Raw genomic sequence first — 24061 nt, forward strand, 5'->3', positions numbered from 1 at the left:
ATATGATACATGTCTTTCTCTGTTTGACTTATTTCGCTCATCGTAATACTCTCCAGGTCCATCCACGTCATTGCAAATGGCAAGATCTCATTCCTTTTGATGGCTGCATAATATTCCATTGTATATATATATACCACATCTTCTTTATCCATTCATCTGTCGATAGACATCTTGGCTCTTTCCACAGTTTGGCTATTGTGGACATTGCTGCTATAAACATCGGGGTGCACGTACCCCTTCGGGTCCCTACATTTGTATCTTTGGGGTAAATACCCAGTAGTGCAATTGCTGGATCTTATGGTAGCTCTATGTTCAACTTTTTGAGGAACCTCCACACTGTTTTCCAGAGTGGCTTCACCAGCTTGCATTCCCACCAACAGTGTAGGAGGGTTCCCCTTTCTCCGCATCCCTGCCAACATCTGTCATTTCCTGACTTGTTAATTTTAGCCATTCTGACTGGTGTGAGGTGGTAGCTCATTGAGGGTTTGATTTGGATTTCCCTGATGCCAAGCGATGTTGAGCACTTTTTGATGTGTCTGTTGGTCATTTGGATGTCTTCTTTGGAAAAATGTCCATTCATGTCTCCTGCCCATTTCTTGATTGGATTCTTTGTTCTTTGAGTGTTGAGTTTAATAAGTTCTTTACAGATTTTGGATACTAGCCCTTTATCTGATATGTCATTTGCAAATATCATCTCCCATTCTGTCGGTTGTCTTTTGGCTTTGTTGAAGGTTTCCTTTGCTTTGCAAAAGCTTTTTATCTAGATGAAGTCCCAATAGTTCATTTTGCCCTTGCTTCCCTTGCCTTTGGCAATGTTTCTAGGAAGAAGTTGCTGTGGCTGAGGTCGAAGAGGTTGCTGCCTGTGTTCTGCTTTAGGATTTTGATGGACTCCTGTCTCACATTTAGGTCTTTCAACCATTTTGAGTCTATTTTTGTGTGTGGTGTAAGGAAATGGTCCAGTTTCATTCTTCTGCATGTGGCTGTCCAATTTTCCCAACACCATTTGTTGAAGAGACTGTCTTTTTTCCATTAGACATTCTTTCCTGCTTTGTTGAAGATTAGTTGACCATAGAGTTGAGGGTCCATTTCTGTCTGGGCTCTCTATTCTGTTCCACTGATCTATTTTTTCCACTGTCTGTTTTTGTGCCAGTACCATACTGTCTTGATGATGACAGCTTTGTAATAGGGCTGGAAGTCCGGAATTGTGATGCCGCCGGCTTTGCTTTTCTTTTTCAACATTCCTCTGGCTATTTGGGGTCTTTTCTGGTTCCATACAAATTTTAGGATTATTTGTTCCATTTCTTTGAAAAAAGTGGATGGTATTTTGATGGGGATTGCATAGAATGTGTAGATTGCTCTAGGTAGCATTGACATCTTCACAATATTTGTTCCTCCAATCCATGAGCATGGAACGTTTTTCCATTTCTTTGTCTTCCTCAATTTCTTTCATGAGTATTTTATGGTTTTCTGAGTACAGATCCTTTGCCTCTTTGGTATCTTATGGTTTTGGGTGCAATTGTAAATGGGATCGACTCCTTAATTTCTCTTTCTTCTGTCTTGTTGTTGGTGTATAGGAGTGCCACTGATTTCTGCGCATTGATTTTATATCCTGCCACTTTACTGAATTCCTGTATGAGTTCTAGCAGTTTTGGGGTGGAGTCTTTTGGGTTTTCCACATAAAGTATATCATCTGCAAAGAGTGAGAGCTTGACTTCTTCTTTGCCGATTTGGATGCCTTTTATTTCTTTTTGTTGTCTGATTGCTGTGGCTAGGACTTCTAATACTATGTTGAATAACAGTGGTGATAGTGGACATCCCTGCCACGTTCCTGACCTTAGGGGGAAAGCTCTCAGTTTTTCCCCCACTGAGAATGATATTCACTGTAGGTTTTTCATAGATGGCTTTTATGATATTGAGGTATGTACCCTTTATCCCTATACTCTGAAGAGTTTTGATCAAGAAAGGATGCTGTACTTTGTCAAATGCTTTTTCTGCATCTGCTGAGAGGATCATATGATTCTTGTTCTTTCTTTTGTTAATGTATTGTATCACGTTGATTGATTTGTGGATGTTGAACCAACCTTGCAGCCCAGGGATAAATCCCACTTGGTCGTGGTGAATAATCCTTTTAATGTACTGTTGGATCCTATTGGCTAGTAGTTTGGTGAAAATTTTTGCATCCATGTTCATCAGGGATATTGGTCTGTAATTCTCCTTTTTGATGGGGTCTTTGTCTGGTTTTGGGATCAAGGTAATGGTGGCCTCATAAAATGAGTTTGGAAGTTTTCCTTCCATTTCTATTTTTTGGAACAGTTTCAGAAGAATGGGTATTAATTCTTCTTTAAATGTTTGGTAGAATTCCCCTGGGAAGCCATCTGGCCTTGGGCTTTTGTTTGTTGGGAGATTTTTGATGACTGCTTCAATTTCCTTAATGGTTATAGGTCTGTTCAGGTTTTCTATTTCTTCCTGGTTCAGTTTTGGTAGTTTATACATCTCTAGGAATGCATCCATTTCTTCCAGGTTATCGAATTTGCTGGCATAGAGTTGCTCATAATATGTTCTTATAATTGTTTGTATTTCTTTGGTGTTGGTTGTGATCTCTCCTCTTTCATTCATGATTTTGTTGATTTGGGTCATTTCTCTTTTCTTTTTGATAAGTCTGGCCAGGGGTTTATCAATCTTGTTAATTCTTTCAAAGAACCAGCTTTTGTTTGTTGATCTGTTTTGTTGATCTGTTCTACTGTTCTTTTAGTTTCTATTTCATTGATTTCTGCTCTGATCTTTATTATTTCTCTTCTCCTGCTGGGTTTAGACTTTATTTGTTGTTCTTTCTCCAGCTCCTTTAGGTGTAGGGTTAGGTTGTGTACTTGAGACCTTTCTTGTTTCTTGAGAAAGGCTTGTATTGCTATATGGTTTCCTCTTAGTACTGCCTTTGCTGCATCCCAAAGATTCAGGGACCCTATTATTTTAAATAATTTAATGTAATACTTGCACAGAGTAAAAAAAAAAAATCCATAGCATAGAGAGTAAATTTGGGGTAGAACTATTTACCTCACAAAAGTGGTGCAAGGGTAAGATGAAGGAACTTGGAATGTGGTAGGTTTGTCATAAATGATATTTATCTCCCCTGACCTTGCTTTTCCATGTTTTCCTTTCATACTAAACTGTTCAAATATGGAAATTTCCAGTGTTTTTGAATAAATATCAGGGCCTGGCCCTCCAGGCCTCTTCTTTATCTTGGTGGCCTTTGGCTGTCACCAATCACAGTTGCTTCTTTTGTGGCAGCTTTACCTGTCATTCTCCAGAGTCTGTCCAGTCCCTGTCAGCCAGTGGGTAGGCTTTAGAAGATGACTAGATAGTGCCCAAGTGGGCCGAATTCTATATCACTGGACTAGTCCAGATGCCCAGAGCCCTCCCTTTGTAATTGTTTTTCCAGTGGGAAGCCAGGGAACATTGGTCCCAGACCTGGGTCTACCACCGATCTGACCTCAGACTTTACAGTCCTCATCTGCCAAGAGAAAGGTTTGGACTGGATCATCTCTAATGGCCATGGCTTGATGAAACAAGAAAACCTACACATAATTTACTCTGTCAAAGAATTCTATTATTTTCTAATTTTGCCTTGAGTGTTATATGCCCTTACAGCTTAGTTAGAGCTAGGTTATATAATGTGAGTCAAAAATTAGGGATGAACCCAAACCCTCACTTTCCATTTTGAAGTAAATTTTTGTTCATAGAGAATAGTGGATTATTAGGAATGTAAAAAGAAATCTTTCAACTTGACAACCCTCTGAGTACAAGATAGCTGAAATGTATGAGACAGAAACCATTACTTCTTTTTTTTGTTAGAAGTAAGTTACTGTGGTTAATTTATGAATGTTTAAATGGGATAACTGGCTCAGAGAAAAAGAATTGGTCATCTCTGAATTTTTGAAGAAGAGATTTATAAGACAATATAAGTCTGTGAGCTACCTCAGCTTCTGATTGTCTGACCCTAACTAAGTTCTCCATATGCTTTGCCCTCACTGCAGACACAACCCTCTGACTTGATTACCAGGTGTTGTTTACTTTTCTCATGTTTGCTCTCTCAGGAGACAGCTGTCTGATGATTTCTGTTCCCTAATAACTGAGATCCAGAATAGACATTATTCTCCATTCATTCAAAATGTCTGTCCTGAGTTCCATTACATGCCAGGCTCTGTTACTGATGCAGATGATACAAATAGAAAAATACTTCCCTGTTTTTGAGGCCTTCACAGGCTTCTGAATCCAGAGGTTAGAGGATAAAAAGCAAATCCAGCAAAGATCAAATGGGAGGGAGCAGTTTCATGTCTTGACATTATATAAGTATAAAGAACTTCTCAGGGAACAACAGATAGAAATAAAAACACAAAGGCTATAAATGCCTGTGACAAGAACAAAGAGATGGTTCAGTTCTACTTACAGCAGAGTGACTAAGAATCAAACACGGACACTTGCATTTCTAGGTCTGTTGTTTAAAAAAACTTGAAAAAAAACTTGGAAAAAGTTCTATCCAAGTACAAATGAATTAATGATAAACTGTAAAAGCCTTTAGCTGTAAGGTATTATTATTGTGTCAGCAAGGTCTCAGCAGAAAACAGATGACACATTTAAAGTAGGATAATTTAAGGAGAGTTTAATAAAGAACTGTTTACAGAGGACAAAATGTAGGGAAACCATGCAGAATAGTGCAGAACCCAGGGCTAGTAACAATGGGCTCCATTATTGCTCTAGATCAAGGGTAAGGGACCATGTACAGGAACTGGAGATGGAGAAGATCTGTCTGAGAGACACTGAGACCCCCTACCTCTTTTGGGCAACTAGACCAGCTGGAAGTAACTGCATGGGAGGTAGGGGGAGAATCGCACTCTGCACCTCCCTCAGATCTCCTGCTGGGCTCCTTGCTGGCTGAATCCAATGAACTAGAAGGTGAGGGAGCTAGTTGTCCTAGTCTTTACTGTTCAACCTCCCAGGGCACAGAGCAGGGTAGAGAAGACAGGGAATGGAAGATGTCCAGAAAAACTACATAACCAAGAACCTGAATGTCAGTGTTCACAGTGATGTTGGTATCATCTTCCCAGCCAATGTTTGACAAACATCCTACAACTGGTCACTTAGTAGTTAACTATGGATGACAAACCTTGATAGCATATCCACAAACATGTTTGCAATTTGTGAGGGACACATTTTCCAAGTTGGTAAGACAGTGTAATTTGAAGAAAAAGGAGCTTCTGCATATGGGAAAAACAGTTCCTTACTAAAAATAAATAGAAAGCTGGCCTGACATGTAGTTTTTGGTAGTATATGGTCAATAATAAAGACAAAGAAAGCTTTACCAAGAAAGTCAGGTTATTCTTAAAGTAGGCTCTGCCAAACTATGAAGGGTAAATTATGAATTTGTCTTCATAATCCTTCACCTTTTCTTCCAGCAATCCCCTTTCACCTTCTTACATACCTGTTTTTGTTTGTCATTTATTAGAACTTACCTCTTAAGACCTTTTTGGGGGATATGAGCATGTTTCCTGATCCACTCATCCTATATGGATTTTCTACAGGAAAGATTTGGTTCTCATTTCATGGAAGGACCAGTTCCTCACTCCATTCCCTGCCTAATGAGCCTCCTGGAACAATAGCACAGAGTCAGAGAGTTCAACACCATTTGGCTTCTTTATGTAAGCAAGGAGATATGGTGGGCCTACCACTCACACTGTGCCTTTGGCCCCATGACTTATGGGCAGGCACAGAGGCTGACTGTTCAGGAGCATTTCTCCACTAGAAATAGGTAGAGAGAAGGGTAGAGTGATGAAGAATAGACGATCTCAGAGGATCAAGTTGTATGCTTCACTTTGAAAGTTGGGTAAAGCATGGTGCCCAGTAACACAACATTTGTGCACATGACACAAGCTACTCTGCTATTTGAGTCCAATGATAGGGGCCTGGTAAATAGATGGTGGGAGAGCTGGTCAGACCTTGCTTTGTATCCTGGCTCAGCCACTAACAGTGTGACTTAAGCCTCAGTTTTCATCTGTCAAATACTCTGGACAATAATGTTAACACTTCGGATGGTTTTGAAGAGTAACAACACAACATGTGCAAAATGCCAATGCTGAAATGGAGAAATCTCTCCCTAAATGATGGTGTGAAGGTAGTAATGATAATCAAAATTATGTCAATGTAGCCATAATCCCATCAACCAATATATCTAGTCAGATCCAAGACCATGTTATTTTTAAATTCCAACCGTCTTCCCCATTTGCTCCCTTTCTTCTACACTTATGCTGCTACCTAGGTCAGGCTTACATACCTCTTGACTAGTCTTCATGCTGGCAGGCTTGTCCTCAATTACCCGTCCTTATTTGGCAGCCTCAGGTCTTTTGCCCTCACACTCTCTCTTAGCACATCTGAATCAGCCAGTCCCTCACAATCCTCAGTATGACATGCAGAAATTGTACAAAACCTGCACACACACAGTTTAGGATATAATCATAAACTACACCCTAGGTTAAGAAATTAAACCCTGCTATACTCTAGAAACCTCCCCACTCCTGTGTGCCCTTTCTTAATTACACAACAGTCCTCTCTCCAAGAAGTAACCACTCTCCTGATTTCTGTGATAGTGTTTTGCTTTTAAATTTTGCCTGCTATGTATGAATCTCTAAATCATATGCCTCATTTTACCAAATCTAAGAAGTATTATTTTTCATATTTTAGCATATCTGAAGTTGAGATATGCTCATGATGATGGCTTGTCATGGTTTAATTTGCAGCATTTTTTCTTTATTAGAAAAAATATAAAATATAAATACAGAAATATAAAATAATGGTGTGTTTTATAGTCAATGGCACCTTAGATTTGATGCCGCTAGTTTTTTTTTTTTTTAAGACTTTATTTATTTATTTGAGAGAGAGAGAATGAGAGAGAGCACATGAGAGGGGGGAGGGTCAGAGGGAGAAGCAGACTCCCTGCCGAGCAGGGAGCCCGATGCGGGACTCGATCCAGGGACTCCAGGATCATGACCTGAGCCGAAGGCAGTCGCTTAACCAACTGAGCCACCCAGGCGCCCGATGCCACTAGTTTTGATTGTTTCTGAACCATATGAATAGAATTACACTGTATGTGCTCTGTTACCTCTGTCTTCTTTCTGGTCAACACAATGTTTGTGAGACTCATACATTTTGCAGTCGCATGCAATTGTTCATGTTGTCTACTACAAACAGTGTTGCCATGAACAATACTGTATGTGTACCCTGTGCTCACAAGGCCTACAACAGTAGACTAAGGCACCATAATCTCGCTGGACTTCTACAATATTATCCAAATACCAACCCTCACCCTAATCCCAACTAGAGCAATGTATTTGAAACACAGATCTGGTCATCTCATTTTCCTGGGTCAAACATTTGAATGGTTTCCTACTGTTCTTAGAATGAAGATCCACATCGATGCAAACGATGGGTATTCGTCCTTTCTTTGGCTGAGTAATATTCCATTGTATATATGGACCACATCTTCTTTATCCATTCATCTGTTGAAGGGCATCTCGGCTCCTTCCACAGTTTGGCTATTTTGGACATTGCTGCTATGAACATTGGGGTGCATGTGCCCCTTCTTCTCACTACATCTGTATCTTTGGGGTAAATACCTAGTAGTGCAATTGCTGGACTCCAGGAAACAAACTGAGGGTTTCAGAGGAGAGAGGGTGGGGGGATGGTGTAGCTAGGTGATGGGTATTAAGGAGGCATGTGTTGTGATGAGCACTGGGTGTTATATGCAACTAATGAATTGTTGAACACTACATCAAAAACTAATGATGTACTATATGTTGGCTAACTGAACATGAAAAAAAAAAAGAACTGACCACACCATTATATTAACTGACTGGCCTGATTAATCAGTCACCAACAAAAGCATTCTTGGGGCTTCTGAGTGATTATTTTACAGTTCAGGGAAAATTTCTAGAGAGGAATGTAAAGGAATAGGAATATATGGATTCAGGATTTAGAATATCTGATGAGGGGCGCCTGGGTGGCTCAGTCGTTAAGCGTCTGCCTTCGGCTTAGGTCATGATCTCAGGGTCCAGAGATCGAGCCCCACATCGGGCTCCCTGCTCTGAGGGAAGCCTGCTTCTCCCTCTCCCCTCCCCCTGCTTGTCTCTCTCTCTGTCAAATAAATAAATTAAAAAAATCTAAAAAAAAAAAAAAAAGAATATCTGATGACCCTAATCATTGCAGTGTCTTGGGTCTTGCTACCTTTTGGGTGATAAATATGGTGGCCACGGTGAAGAAGCATTTGTTACATTGACTAGTGATGCTTACATATATGGCTTTCTGACATGAGGATGATGTCATTTAGTCTCCCCACAATTAAATATCTCTACTTACATCCAAAAAAAAAAAAGAATGATGATCCTCATCTCTGATATAGACTTTGAGTCCTTCAAACCCAGCCATCAGCTCCCACCATTTTTCTTACACATTCTTTCTCTAGGCTGAATAGCCACAGTGGCCTTCTTTTCAGTTCTTTAAATAAACTTCCCTCCAGTACTCCTATCCACCCACCTCAACCTCTAGCTGGTTAAATCTACCCATTCATCAATCCAGGCTCTAACCTCAGCTCCTCAGATAAGCCCACCTTCTCACAGGCATAGGTCATGACCCTTTGTTGTGTCTTCTCAAAGAATGCTCTTCTTTTTAGAACATAGATCTGCTGCTGAAACAGAGACCCAGGTGACTTTAATAAGATAGAAGTTTATCTTTTGCTTATAATACAGTGTTGGCCTAAGCAGCCCAGGACTTGTCTGGAGTCCCTCTTGATGTTGGGAGACCCAAATCCTTCTACCTTGTTATATGGACATCTCTAAGTTGTTGCCCTCATCAGCATGCCCTAAGACAATTCACCACCATATTCCCATTCCAGTCAGTGGAAGGGAGAAAAAGGAAAGGGAGGGCATAACCACTCCTTCTAATGGCATGACTCAGGAATTGCACTTATTATTTTTACTCACCCTTCACTGATCAGAACTTGGTCACATGGCCACATCTTACTGCAAAGGAGGCTGGGAAGCGTAGTTTTTATTTTGGCTGCCATGTGTCTAGCTTTGAACCTGATCTGTTACTATAGATGGAGTGAATGGATATGGGGACACCTAGTGGTCTCTGTAGCAGTAAATCCAACCCAGATTTCAATGATACATTAATTAGTATGATTATTTGATTGATATTTATCTACCCCACTAGACTGTAATCTCTACAAGAGCAGGTATCACATCTGTTTTCACTCACCATTATGTCTTTATCTTCTATTCCAGTGCCTGGTACCTAGTGTGAATGCATGAATATTTGTTGAATGCATGAATGAATAGATTGGGTCTCTGACTACCTCCTGTTATCCCGTCTCATACTTAATACTCCACCTAGACCAAATCACTTGTGGTTACCTAGTAATGTATTTATTATCCATTAAAGAAAATCTTTGCTAATATGATAAGCAAAAATAGTTATCTCACTGTTTAAATTTCTTTGATGACTTTTGAGATTACACAAATTTTCACATATTTCCATTATATTTCTTGTTTTGAGATTTAGTATGACCAATTCTATCATCATCTCTTGAGGTACACTAAGAACCTAACACAGTAGATTTCAGTCAAAGTCCAAATTAAGCAGGACACTCAGGGATTTGCTTGATGGAGGAGAAGAATATAAAATAGTGCTGGAACTAGGGCATTCATGCAATTTTATGTCAATGCTATTTCTCAGACTTGAACTTTCCATAAGGCTTGGGATACAAAGAGTTAAAGGTTATATGCTCTCTTTAGAATCTACAGGGATGGTGTGATATTCTGATTTATAATAAGAAATATATATTTGGTCTCTCCCTATTTCTGGTGCAGAACTCCTAAAACCCTTGGAATTTCCTAAGTGATGAGAACAGCAAAGTTTCTTAATTTCCTAATTAAGCACCTTTCAACCACACCCGAGAAAATGATAATAAGATGACTTGGAGAAGCACTTAAGGATGGGAGGGGAAAGGGTCTTGAGGTCAAATCAACTGCCAATGGCTAATAATTTAACCAATCACACCTGTGTAATGAAGCCTCCCTAAAACCCTTTAAGGACAGGGTTCCAGGGGCTTCTAGGATGGTAAACCAGAACACATCTACATATCAGGTCTCAAACTCCACAGGGACAGAAGCTCCTGCATTTGGGACCTCTTGCTATTTATCTCTTCATCTGGCTGTTCATTTGTATCCTTTGTAATAAGCCAGTAATCTGGTAAGTAAAGGGTTTTCCTGAGTTCTGTGAGCTATTTTAGCAAATTAATTGAACTTGAAGAGGGGGTTGTAGAACTTCTGATTTATAGCCAGTGGGTCAGAAGCATAGGAGATAGCTTGGGCTTTTGATTGGCATTGGAAGGGGGGTGCAGTCTTGTGGAACTGAGGTATTAACCATTGGGAATTGATACAATCTCCACGTAGATAGTGCTGAATCGAGTCATCTGAGATGTTTTGTTAAATTGCTATTTAACGAAATATCCATGAGTTTTAGTAGCCAGTAAAGATTAATGTTGTATTGATAAATGAGTGAGTATAGTTGAGACTTGGTGAGAATGATGGCCAGCTTACCCACAATCACCCAACATACTACCACCACCTTGCTTACTGTATACTGAATGATAGGAATATAAAAAGCATAAAATAATATATTTCATATGGACACACTGAATGAAGCTTTATGAAAAAATGGAAATATGTGAGGGTGGTGGCATTTAGATTTTATTACTATTTTAACATTTTTCTTTAATACTGTTGCTAAGGAAGCTAATTCACAGCACCTGTACCATCACCAAAACATCACCACCAATAATTGTTAGAGATGCCCTTTTAAAAATACTTAAGACCCATAAGATAGAATTTGTAATAGAGAAAAGTAGTGGGGGCTGTTCTAAATATAAGCAAGCATGTGGCCAGTGTGCTGAAGACACATTTTCCTGTATAAGATTCAATTTACAATTCTGAAAGCCAAGAGAGGAAGCAATAATTCAAGGCAAATGAAGTGAAGAGCTTCTATTTCCTTAGTGTTCATGAGCAGGCCTGATATGGACATTACTGCTAATGAGAACAACATGCTTTCAGACAAAGAGCACATGTCAGGTTTCCATGGGCAGATAACCCAGGATCAGCAGAACACTATCAAAGGGGAACTCAGCTGTTTTCCTCTTGGTATAAGTTGGGCATGGCTGCAAGTAGCCTACGTATCCTCTTGACTATAGATCCTCCAATGTACATAACTTCCTATGAATCATCTAGGTTAGGAGCTTCTCTTTTCTAATGTCAGAATCCTCAGCAGGGTTCAATTTTACTCACTTCTCAATTCAAATTACTGAGCTTTCAAGTTCAACTATTGTCTAAGCCTACTCATATAGATGTTTAGAGATGCTGAGTGTGCAGAAAAGGAAAAAGAAAGGAAAAAGAAAAACTACTTGGTAATATGGTTGGAGAGAGAAGAGGTTATTTTGGAGAAAGGAAGGAGATTTTGGTGGATGGGTAATTTTGGCCACAGGAGCATGTGAGCATGTTCATGTGAGTGCATATGGGGGTGCAGATAACAGGGGCTAAGAAATAGTAGAAGTGTAACATAACTGTCTCCATTGCAATTTCAGAGTGGCAGCCCTGGGTAATCATGTGAACCTGGAAGGCTGTAACCTTTAGCTTCCTCCAATTTAGCCCAGTGTGTCCTGACCAGGTTGATCCATTTCTGACCATTCCTTTTATGTTCTGACAGAGGTCTACTCCTCTGGTATTGGAAGGAAGAAGAGCTAAAAAGACAAAGAAGGGGAAAATGCCAGATGGGAGCTTTAGAGCTTATGGGCCATGGCACCTGGGAACCAGACACTCTTTTTGGGACAGAGCTATAGTAGCAAACCCAACTATAGATGAAGGTGATAGAATGTGGTAACCAGAGAGTTTGTTGCTAGATGGGCTTCAGGTGCTACTAGAAATGCACCTAGAATGTGGGGTACATGGGAGTGACGGGAACTTGATTCAGGGGGTGATACTCACTCCCATGACATCAATTTCATCAGTATGAGGGGTTACAAATTTAGATCCCTATGGGGGTCAGAGAGAACAGGCTGGGTGTAAGACAATGGCGGGGGGAGTGTGCTATTATGGTGAATGGAAGGGCACACACATAATTTAAATTTACTGTGTGGGAATACCAGCCCAATGTGGTCAGATCTTCTGATTTTCCAAGAGAAGGCATAAATTTGGATTTTTATGTAAAAAATGTAATCACAAAATGTTGGCAATTGATTTTAGAGCCTAAAAACCCCATGCAGCACATTATTGAACCTGTCAAACAACACTTGCCTATCTCACAGCCCCTGAAACTCTATCAAAAAATGGAACTCATTAGTTTGTTTTCCCCATTTCAGTGAATGATGCCACTGACTCCCAGGAAACTCAAGCTAGAAAGGTGGGCATAAGCACAGATTCCTTCCTTTCCTTTACTCTTCACATCCATTAGGTTACCTAACTATGTGGGTTCAACCTTCTGAAATCTTATACTAGTTGCCCCAATCTATGTCCTCATTCTTTGTTCAGGTTTTCACAATTTCTTTCCTAGCTAACCCATTTTGAATCCACTGGTGACCTGTCTAAAATAAAAACTGAAGCAATTGCCTTGTCCCCTCAAATTTCATTTTGACCCACTACCTGTAGGATAAACTCGACGTGTTTTGGCATGGCACACATTTAGTCTCCTATTCTGACTCCTGTCTACATCTTTAGCCTCATTCCGTCTATGCCTTCCTCCTATTCTATGCTCAGATACTGAAATGCCTGTAGTTCCCCTAAGGGTCATGCTGTTCTATTCCTCTCTACCTTTGCTCTTCCTGCCCCTCTTACCTACAGTGAATGCCCTTGCCTTTTTGTACCAGGGTGTATTCAGTTCTAAGAAACACAAAACCCAACTCAAACTGGCTTAAATAATAAGGAAGATTTATTGACTTATGTAAGTAGTAGGGCAGACTTCAGAGTTGGTCTGATTCAGTGGCTCAGTGATGTCACAAAGAACCCATATTTCTCCTTTTCCATGTTCTATTGTGTCATCTTCATTCCAAGGCTGACATTACAAATAGCTGTTGACAACCCCTGGGTTACCTGCTTCCTTGTCCACATCTGAGATGGAGGTGGTTGTATGGTGGGGAGAGGAACACATGGTTTCCAGAAAGTCTCTCAAAAGAGCAAGAAAACCTCTTTTCTAGAATCCTTCAGTTAGTGTTTCCCTCAATCTCATTAGCTGATACTGGGTTAAAGTAGCTATGGCCAGAAGATGGATTATATGGTTCTGATTAGGTAGCCTGACCTCACCTTGAGAGGGGTGCCTCACCTTGAGAGGGGTGGAACTGGGTTCTTCAGTTGTACATGGGCTTCATTGGGTACATGTGGATACTCAGTCTGAAATTGAGATGGTTTCCGAAACAGGGGATTGGATGTGATGAAGGAAATTTTAATATTCTCAGTCACTTTTTTTTAAGGCTTGAATTTTTAGAGTTATTTTTTTATTGAGGTATAATTGAATTACATTATTTTAGGTGTATGATATAATGATTCATATTTGCATATATTGCAAAATGATCACAGTAAGTCTGGTTAACATCTATCATCATAGTTATAATTTTTTTCTTGTGATGAGAACTTTAAAGACTTACTCTTAGCAACTTCCAAATATGTAATGTAGTAGTATTATTTTTCCCCCCAAATAATAAAAGCTGACCTTTATTGAACATGTGCTATATTCCAGGCATTATACTAGGTACTTTATTTTATTTTATATTTATTTTATTAAATTTAAATTCAAGTTAATTAACATATAGTGTAGTATTGGTTGCAGGAGTATAATTTAGTGCTTCATCACTTACATATAATACCCAGTGCTCATCCCAACAAGTGCCCTCCTTAATGCCATTGAGCCCATCCCCCCACCTCCCTTCCAGCAACCCTCAGTTTATTCTCTATAGTTAAGAGTCTCTTACATTTGCCTCCTTCTCTGTTTTTAACTTATTTTATTTTTCCTTCCCTTTCCCTATGTTCATCTGTTTTGTTTCTTAAATTCCATATATGAGTGAAATCATATATTTGTCTTTCTCTGACTTATCTCACTTAGCATAATACACTCTAGTTCCATCCACATCATTGTAAATGGCAAGATTTCATTCTTTTTGATGGCTGACTAATATTCCATTATATATATATATACACACACACCACATCTTCTTTATCCATTCATCAGTTGATGGTATAATATAGTATTATTGACTATAGTCACGACTCTGTACATTACATCCCCAGGACTTATTTTATAACTGGAAGTTTATACCTTTTGACTCCTTTCACCTATTTTGCCCACCCCCACCCCCCACCTCTGACAACTATCAATTTGTTCTCTGTATCTATGAGCTTGACTTTTTCTTTTTCTAGATTCCACATTTAAGTGAGATAATATGCTATTTGTCTTTCTCTGTCTGGCATTTCACTTAGCATAATACCCTGAAGTTCCACCTATTTTATTACAAATGGCAGGATTTTCTTCTTTTTATGGCTGAAAAAAAAAATATAAACCATATATACATACCACATCTTACCTATTGATGCTGCATTGAATATGGGGTGTTCATATCTTTTCAAATTTGTGTTTTCATTTTTTTTTTTAAGATTTTATTTATTTGAGAGAGAGTAAGCATGAGAGAGAGAGTGCGTGTGAGCATGTGCGAGCATGAGCGGGCTGGGGGGAAGGGCAGAGGGAGAAGCAGGCTCCCCACTGAGCAGGGAGCCTGATGGGGGGCTTGATCCCAGGACCGTGGGATCATGACCTGAGCTGAAGGCAGATGCTTAATCAACTGAGCCACCCAGATGCCTCTGTGCTTTCCTTTTCTTCAGATAAATACCCAGAAGTGGAATTGCTGGATCATGTCCTAGTTCTATTTTTAATTTTTGGAGGAAACTCCATACTGTTTTCCATAGCAGCTGTGCCAATTGATATTCCCACTGGCAATGCACAAATTTCCCTTTTCTCCACATCTTCGTGAACACTTGTTATTCCTAGTCTTTTTGATGGCAACCATTCTAAGAGGTGTGAGGTGGTATCTTGTTATGGTTTTGATTTGCATTTTCCTGATGATGAGTGATGCTGAGTATCTGTTCATGTAATTGGTGTTTTTTTAAATCTTCCTTTATTTTACAAGTGTTTATTGAGCACCTACTATGTGTCAGGCACTATTTCTAGGCACTTGAGATTCAAGATTGAACACAACAAAGAACTTGCTTTCACTGAGAACAAGTAGAAATTAAACAAGTAAATTAATTTATAAGCAAGATAACTTGAGTTTGAAGGAAGGAGTTTATAGACTAGTAGATTTAGGACCTGTTATGAGTGAGATGTATTGAGGTTTCCTAGGCAGCAAGTTTATGCCTCAGTAGGTGTGAGCAGAGTGTTCATTTTGCTGAGTGAGGTTTGATTAGCTATTACCTTGTAGAGCAGGAATGAAGGGTTTTATAGTGAAAGTGTGGGGGTGAAGTTGAGATTTTATATCTAGTTTTATCTTTATGTGAAGACAGAAGAGAAGAAAATAATGAAGTAACTGTCATGAGAAGAAAAAAAGATATTTAGGAAGGATTCTTTTGGGGGGAGGTTTACTTTATGTTACATAGTAGAGTCTACACCTTTATTTCTTTATTTTTAGAGATTTTATTTATTTTAGAGAGAGAGAGAGTGTGAACAGGGGGAGGGGCAGATGGAGAGAGAGAATCACAGGCAAACTCTGTGCCAGCATGAGCATGGGGTTTGATCTCACAACCCTGAGCTCATGACCTGAGCCGAAGCCAAGAGTCAGACACTTCACCAACTGAGACACTCAGTGCCCTACCTTTATTTCTTTAAAAAACCTTGAGTAAAGTCTACATTCCATGAACAGGCACTTCACAAAAGAGCATAACTTAATGGCAACATGAAACACAAAAAAGTGCTCTACATCATTAGGAAAATGGAAATTAAAACCTGAATGAGGCACTACAGTACCTCTACCAGAATGGTTAAAACGAAAAGACTGACAATAACAAGTGTTGGGGGAAGATGTGGAGCAGTTGGAATTCTCCTGTATTGCTGGTGGGAGTGTAAATTGGTAGAACACATTTAAAGCTTACCATGTATCATTATAACCCAGCAATTCTACTCCTGGGTATATACCCAATAAGAAAAAACATTTAGTGTACACCAAAGGACATGTGAAAGAATGTTCACTGCAAACTTATAATAGTCCCAAACTGGAAATAATCCAAAGACTCATCAACAGCTGAATGGAAAAATTAATTATAACATATTAATATTATAAATACATATCATACATTGGAGTACCTCACAGCAATAAAAAACTACTTGTAACAATGTAGGTGAATCTCACAGACATAAACATGAGTGAAAGAAGACACACAAGTTACATGAACTTCAAGAATAAACAAGATATTTAATCTGTGGTGATATAAGTCAGAATAGGGTTTCTTTTTTGAGGGGGGAAAGAATTAACTAGGGTGTATGGAGATGCCTTTTGAGGTGTTGAAATTGTTCTGTATTTTGATATGGGTAGTGTTTATAAGGGAGCAAATGTATAAAATCTTTTGAGCCATACAGTTAAGTATGTGCCCTTTATAATATCTAAGTCATAACAATAAAGTCATTTTTAAAAATTCTACATTACATATCAATACCTTCTTAATTAAATTTGTGTCTGTGCTTTTGATTTGATACTTCTGAGACTAAGCAGATGTAGCCTAATAAGGCAGAGTCACATGTGTGTTTTATACATATTATAATAACATTACCTTTCCAGGTTTATCTCTAGCACTTCCCGACATATACTACATTCCAGCCAAATTGGATTACTCATTCTTCCTTGAACACCCTATCCTTTCCACTTTGTCTTTGCTCATGTTCTCTGTATATTAATTTTTCCTAAGTTAAGTCACATTTTAAATGAGCCAAAAGAGCTTTCTTTTGAATCAAATCTTGTTAGACCTTTTGCAAAATGAAGAATCTCAAAATCTTATTGTACCATTTATTTTTTGAAAAAACTCAGATTTTCATATATTGAGCTTATATAAAATGCAAATCACATGATCCAGAAATATTCACTAATAAAACTAGTAAAAGTTATTAGCAATAATGAAAACAGCTAAAAACATTAATTCTGTGAGGCAGTATAAGGTAGAGGAATGAACATAGTCTTTGATGTCAGATGGATAAGATTTTGATTTGTTTTTGCTACTTGTTAGATGTGAACTCACTTAGGTCAGTTAGGTTCTTTTTGATAAATAGCAGTAGCTTCTAAAAATTAATGGTAGTGATGGTTCTATGTCTCCTTTCAACTTTTCTGTCAGTTTGCAATGATAGCAAGGTTTCGACCAATTTCAGTCACACACACAGAAGCCAGTTACTATGTTGTAAGGACTCCCAAGCAGCTCTGTGGAGAGGGCTAATATGGTGAGGAACAGAGGCATCCTACAATAGCCTCGTGAATGAGCCATCTTGGAAAATGCTCCTTCCACTCTGGTCAAGCCTTCAGATAACTGGAGCCCAGGCTGTCCTCTTGACACCAACCTCATGAGAAACTGAGCCAGAACCACCCAGCTAAGCCTCTCCTGGATTCATGACCCATAGAAAAAATAAATATATATAATGTATTTTAAAGCTGCTAAGTTTTGGGGTCAGTTGTTAGTAATAGATAATTAAAACAGCTAGACTAATGTTCCACTGAAAAGACATCTAGTAATCTCTTTGGGCCATAAATAAGTCTTGACATTAGAAACAGATTCCTCAACTTTTGAGGAGTCCTATTATATATAATATATATAATTTTTTTAAAGCCAAATTTTTTATAATCTCTTTACAATCAACACATTGAAATATGTTTCTTAGGAAATTGCTTTTTATTTGAGTAAATGATTGACTTTAATTTTAATAAATGCCTTCCTGAGCAAGTTATTTGCAAATGTAAGGTCGATGTAGGTTTAATTAAAAAACTTTTAGGAAGAATTTTAGGGAAAATGTAGTTTTGTTGAATATAAGAAGAAAAAACAGTCAAGCATTTATATTGGCTGAGCTTGGGATAATTTTAGCAATCTGAACCATCCACGTGGCCTTCTGACATCTTGTGACAACACATAGTCTTGGCTGCAGAAACAGTCCTATAGAGGGAGTGTGGTGTGCCAGTAAAGAACACAGATGTGGGAGCCAGAGCCCCTGGGTCTGAAGCTCACCAGTGCCACTTACAAATTGTGTAACTTTGGGAAGCTTATTTCACCTTCTTTGCTCTAGTCCCCACCTGTAAAAAAAGTATGATATTCAAGGTACCAAATCATCAGATTTTTGAGAAAATTAAATCAGTTGATGTATGTAAAGCACCCAGGACACTATGTTGCGTGAGTATAAAACACACATATATGGTAGGCAGATGACCCCCCAAAGATGTTCACACCCTAATCATGGGAGCCCATGAATAAGTTATATTATGTGGCAAAAGGGGCTGTGCAGGTATAATCAAGGTGGCAGACTGTAAAATAGAGGAAATTACCCCGGATTGTCCATGTGGGTTCAAACTAATTACACGAGCCCTTAAAAGCAAACAAACTGAGAGTTCTAGACGGGAGGGGGTGGGGGAATGGGTTAGCCAGGTGATGGGTATTAAAGAGGGCATGTATTGAATGGAGCACTGGGTGTTATACGCAAACAATGAATCATGGAACACTGTAGCAAAAACTAATGATGTAATGTATGGTGATTAACATAACATAAAAAAAAAACCTGAGCAAAAAAAAAAAAAAAGGCAAAGGACTTTCTCTGGCTGGAGGCAGAAGAGATGCAGAAGAATGAGAGGTCAGAGCATTCTCAAGCATGAGAAGGACTAGTGCTACTGCATTGTTGATCCTGAGAGGTAAGGGCCTCTCAGGATCAACATGTGACCATGTACAAGAACTGGAGAGAGGCCCCTAGAAGCTAAAAGGCAGCACTGGCTGACAGCCAGAAAGGAAACAGGGACCTGAATAAGCTTGGAAGCAGATTTGCCCCCAGAATTTACAGATGAGAGCACAGGCTGGTTGACAACTTGATTTTAACCTTGTGAGACCAGAGGGAGGGAACAGTTGAGCTCACCAGACTTTTGACTTCCATAACTGAGAGGGGATAAATTTGTGCTACGTGAGCAATGGACTTCTTTATATTAAGCAACTGAAATTTGGGGATTGTTTGTAACCACATCCTAGCTTACCATAACTAATATAGCAGTTCTATAAATATAAATAGTTACAAATTGGGAGAAAAATAATACATGCCCCAAAATGCCATCTACTTTTTTCTTCCTATGTAAACATACCCATGAAAACAAAAACAAATGAAAATTAAAGTGTGTGGGAAGGGTTCTTGGCAGAAATACATGGAAATCAGTATGTGTCCATCATTTCAATTCTTTAAATATATATTGAATATCTGAAAAAAATGTGTTGGGCAGCCCTGGATAGAGAAATACATTATGTAGTCCCTACTCCTTTTTTTTTTTAAGATCTATCTTTTTTTTAAGATCTATTTATTTTTTAAGATCTATTTATCTATTTATTTTTTTAAGATCTATTTGAGGGAGAGTGCATGGAGGGGGAGGGGCAGAGAGGGAGCGAGAGTATCTGAAGTAGACTCCTGGCTGAGCGTGGAGCCTGAGATCATGACCTGAGCCAAAATCAAGAGATGGATACTTAACTGACTGAGCCACCCAGACGCCCTTGTAGTCCCTACTTTTGATGAGCTTGTGGCCGGTGGGGAGGCATAAAGGCAAGGGTAAATTGACATCTGGGCTATGTTTAAAGATGAGAGTGGCATAAAACCTATAACAGAGTGCTGGATTTTGTGATACCAATCAGTATTTAGAGAAGAGAAACCATGCAGGGCTGGTGGTGTTGCAAAGATTCATGGAGAAAGTACAGAGGTATATACATGAGGAATGAGCTCTTGGCTCCTCCTTGCTGTTTCTATTACTCTCTCTTCCCTGTTTTTATTTCTGGGTTTAATATTCATATCATCAAAGAATTATGGATTCATAAAGGAACTTAGAGATTATCTAGTTACAGATAAGGTAACAAGTCAAGTGTATAATTATAGCTAACTTCAGTAGGCACATAGTGAAAAATATCGATCATTTGGTGGCCAATAATGTGGTAATATAGGGGCACGTGGGTGGCTCAGTCAGTTAAGCATTCGACTCTTGATCTCAGCTCAGGTCTTGATCTCGGGGTTGTGTGTTCAAGCCCTGCATTGGACTCTACGTTGGGCATGGAGCCTAATTAAAAAAAAAGTTATAATATAATTATATACTAATAATAATGTATTTATTAATAATTATAAAAAATTAAATTTATTGTTGATTGGTGGTTTCAGTCCAATAAATCATCAGTTTCTTAAATATTTTCTATCCCAAAAGATGTGAGGGAGGATGAAGGCATGTATGTCATGCATTCATGGGCTTGCCTATAAACCCTTATAACATTCTTCATTTGACCATGTCAAAACTTTCTATTCTCCTCCAGCCTGACCCAAATTCCTTACTGTGACTCAAAATCACTGGAGGTGCCAGCAGGAAACAAATGGCATTCTGAAACTGACTAATTTGAGGAGAGTTTAATAAGAGGATTATTTACAAAGATATGTGCAAGATTTAAGGAAGCCAGTGGAAGAGAGTGTATCCCAGAGGTAGTGACAACAGGGGGGCTATTACCACCTTCATCCTGAAGACACAACAGGGAGGGATGCTTACCAGAACATCGGTGGGGGGCAGGGTAGTTACATGGAGACCTGACCTGGCAGCATCTGTGGGTCTCTGGTACAAGTACGGAGCCAACCTGTGGTATCAGATAGGGAAGGAGCTGTGAAAAAAACACCCAACCTCAATCTTCCTCATACCCTGATCTGTCAAGGTCTCCTACTGGTGAATCCCAACCTGATTTGGAAGCAAGGGTCTTATTAACTTAGTTCATCACCTCAGCCTCCCAAGCTCAGAGAAGGATAAACACGGGAGGTCAAACCAGATGTCCAGTATACCTTCTCTTGATACAAAAATACTTACTATTCTGAAAAGATTAAGACTTCCTAAGTTTGGATGTTTCAGATTCTTTCTTCAACTCTTTGGATATTGTCCATCCTTTTCTCTTTCATTCTTATCTTGCAGGAAGTGTCCTTTTTTTTCAAAGCTGAAATAATTCCCTTTATCTCACCTTTACTCCCTCTAACATAGTACGGGAGATGGGAAGGTAAATAGTTGCTGCAGAAATTTTCAGTGTTCTTCCAGTAAATCCTAACACTCAAAAAAAAAAAAAAAAGCCAGAGTGTAAAACAGATATCATTACTGGGACAAATTTGGATATATTCTAATTTATCTGAATAGCAAATCATCAGCACACTTTAGTATTCTCACTCTTAACAAATTATATGTGGTGCTCATCACAAGTGATTGTGACACAAGACTGAGATTGGTGGCCTCCAGCAGTGATTTAGAGGACAGTGATAGTGTGAGGAGACCTGCATTTTAGAACAGTTGCTGGCCATGTTAGGATAGATTAAAGATCAGTAAGTTGGAGGGGCACCTGAGTGGCTCAGTCAGTTAAACGTCCAACTCTTGGTTTTGGCTCAGGTCATGATCTCAGGGTCATGGGACTCAACCCTGCGTCTGCTTGTCCCTCTCCCTCTTCTCTTATCTCTCTCTCTCATAAATAAATAAAATCTTAAAAAAAAAAAAGATCAGTAAGTTGGAGGTAGGGCAATCTGAAGCTACTTTTGTCATCCAGGTGAAGGTGATGACGGGGAGGGGTGAAGTGAGGGGCAGAATATGAAGATTTCAAAGAGGTACAAGGGTAGACCTAAGGGAGTGAAGAATGGGAGTGAGTGCTAGATGACTCCTGGGTTTGTAGATTGGGTGGCTGAGTGGGCGGTGTGTTAATTTAGTTATCAGATAGTTGGATGCTTTGAGCTACAAGAACAAAAAGCTCAACTAACTGGCTTAAGCCAGCATTTCCCAGCCAGTATGCCTAGGGACAACAGTGTGCAGCAGGTTGGTTGCAGGTGCTCTGAAATATTGATCTCCTCAGACACTGGGGCAATAAGGTAAGAGCCTGGGGTGGCCTGGACCCCTGGGAGCTACCCATGAACATCCCTAACTGCTTACCCCAGTGTGTCATATAAATATCACTTTTTTATATATGCTATAAAATGAAAAATTCATTTGGCTTAAACAATAAATCATGTAAATTCCAGCTGAAGTTTTAGATCTAAGATTGATTAATTCAGTAGCAAAACACAGTTGTCAGGAACCCAGATGATCTCCATCTTAAAACTCTGCCTTCCTTGCCATGTCAGCTTTCATCTTCATGCTTGTTGCAGATGGTTCCTGAGTATAGGTCAGTTGTTTCCTGTCCTGCAGTTTGGGCTTTTCTGATGTTCTTCATGATTGGATTCAGGTAATGAATTTTGGTAGGAATGTATCTCCCCCCCCCAGTGAAAGGAAATTTTCCTCAGAAGCTCCCCATGAGACTGCCTTATGTCTCCTTGGCCAGAGCTTAGTCACCATCAAATGCCAGACCAGTCCTGGCAAAAGGGAATGAGATCACCATGACTGCTTGCCAAACCAAATGTGTGGCTATGTCTTCTTCATCTTGTGCTTAGAAGCCAGGGTCCTCTCTACATTATAAGTCAGATTCTCATTCTCCCACCTTAAAGCCCTTCAATGCTTTTCTATTTGCCAAGCCAAAAGTTTTGGTCTGACATCTGTGTTACTGAAATCTTTTCTGTCACTATTCTTCACACTCAGTATTCTAGTCATGGTGAGCTTATTCTTCTTCTTCTTCTTTCAAATTTTGATGTAACTTTTATTTTTTGGTATTGGTGTATTTTCTTTATTTTTCTCTTATTTTTAATTGAAGTATAGTTGACATATTAGTTTCAGGTGTACAACATAGTGATTCAGCAATTACATACATTACAAAATGCTCACCACAATAAGTTTGCCATCTGTCATCACCAAAGTTATTATAATATTATTGACTATATTCCCTATGCTGTACTTTTCATCCTTGTGACTTATTTATTTTGTAACTGGAAATTTTAAAAAGTTTTTATTTAAATTCCAGTTAGTTAACATACAGTGTAATATTAGTTTCAGGTGTACAATTTAGTGACTCAACACTTCCATACAACACTATATCCTTGTCAACATGCGTTATTTCTTGTTTCTTTAATCCTAGATATTCTAACTGGTGTGAGGTGACATCTCATTGTGGTTTTGATTTGCAGTCTCCCCAGCTGAGCAGGGAGCCCGACCCGGGGCTCAATCCCAGGACCCTGGGATCATGACCTGAGCAAAAGACAGATGCTTTACCGACTGAGCCACTTAGGCATCCCGAGCATTCTCTCTTTCTTGATGAGTCTGGCTAAAGGTTTATCAATTTCGTTTATCTTTTCAAAGAACTGGATCTTAGTCTCATTGATCTTTTCTATTGTTTTTTAGTCTCCATTTCATTTATTTCCTCTAATCTTTATTATTTCCACACTTCTCCTAACTTTGGGCTTTTTTTTGTTCTTATTTTTCTAGTTCCTTTAGGTGTAAGGTTAGATGGTTTGAGATTTTTCTAGTTTCTTGAGGTAGGCCTGTATTGCTATAAACTTCCCTCACAGAACTGCTTTTGCTGGGACGCCTGGGTGGCTCAGTTGTTAAGTGTCTGCCTTCAGCTCAGGTCATGATCTCAGGGTCCTGGGATCAAGCCCCACATCGGGCTCCCTGCTCAGCGGGGAGCCTGCTTCTCCCTCTCCCATTCCCCCTGCTTGTGTTCCCTCTCTCACTGTGTCTCTCTCTGTCAAATAAAATCTTTACAAAAAAAAAGAAAAAAGAACTGCTTTTGCTGTGTCCTAAAGATTTTGAACTGCAGTGTTTCCATCTTCATTTGTCTTCAGG

The sequence above is a fragment of the Mirounga leonina genome, unplaced genomic scaffold, assembly GCF_011800145.1.
Source record: "Mirounga leonina isolate KUSES-001 unplaced genomic scaffold, KU_Mleo_1.0 Mir_165, whole genome shotgun sequence".
NCBI classification, from domain to species: Eukaryota; Metazoa; Chordata; class Mammalia; order Carnivora; family Phocidae; genus Mirounga; species Mirounga leonina.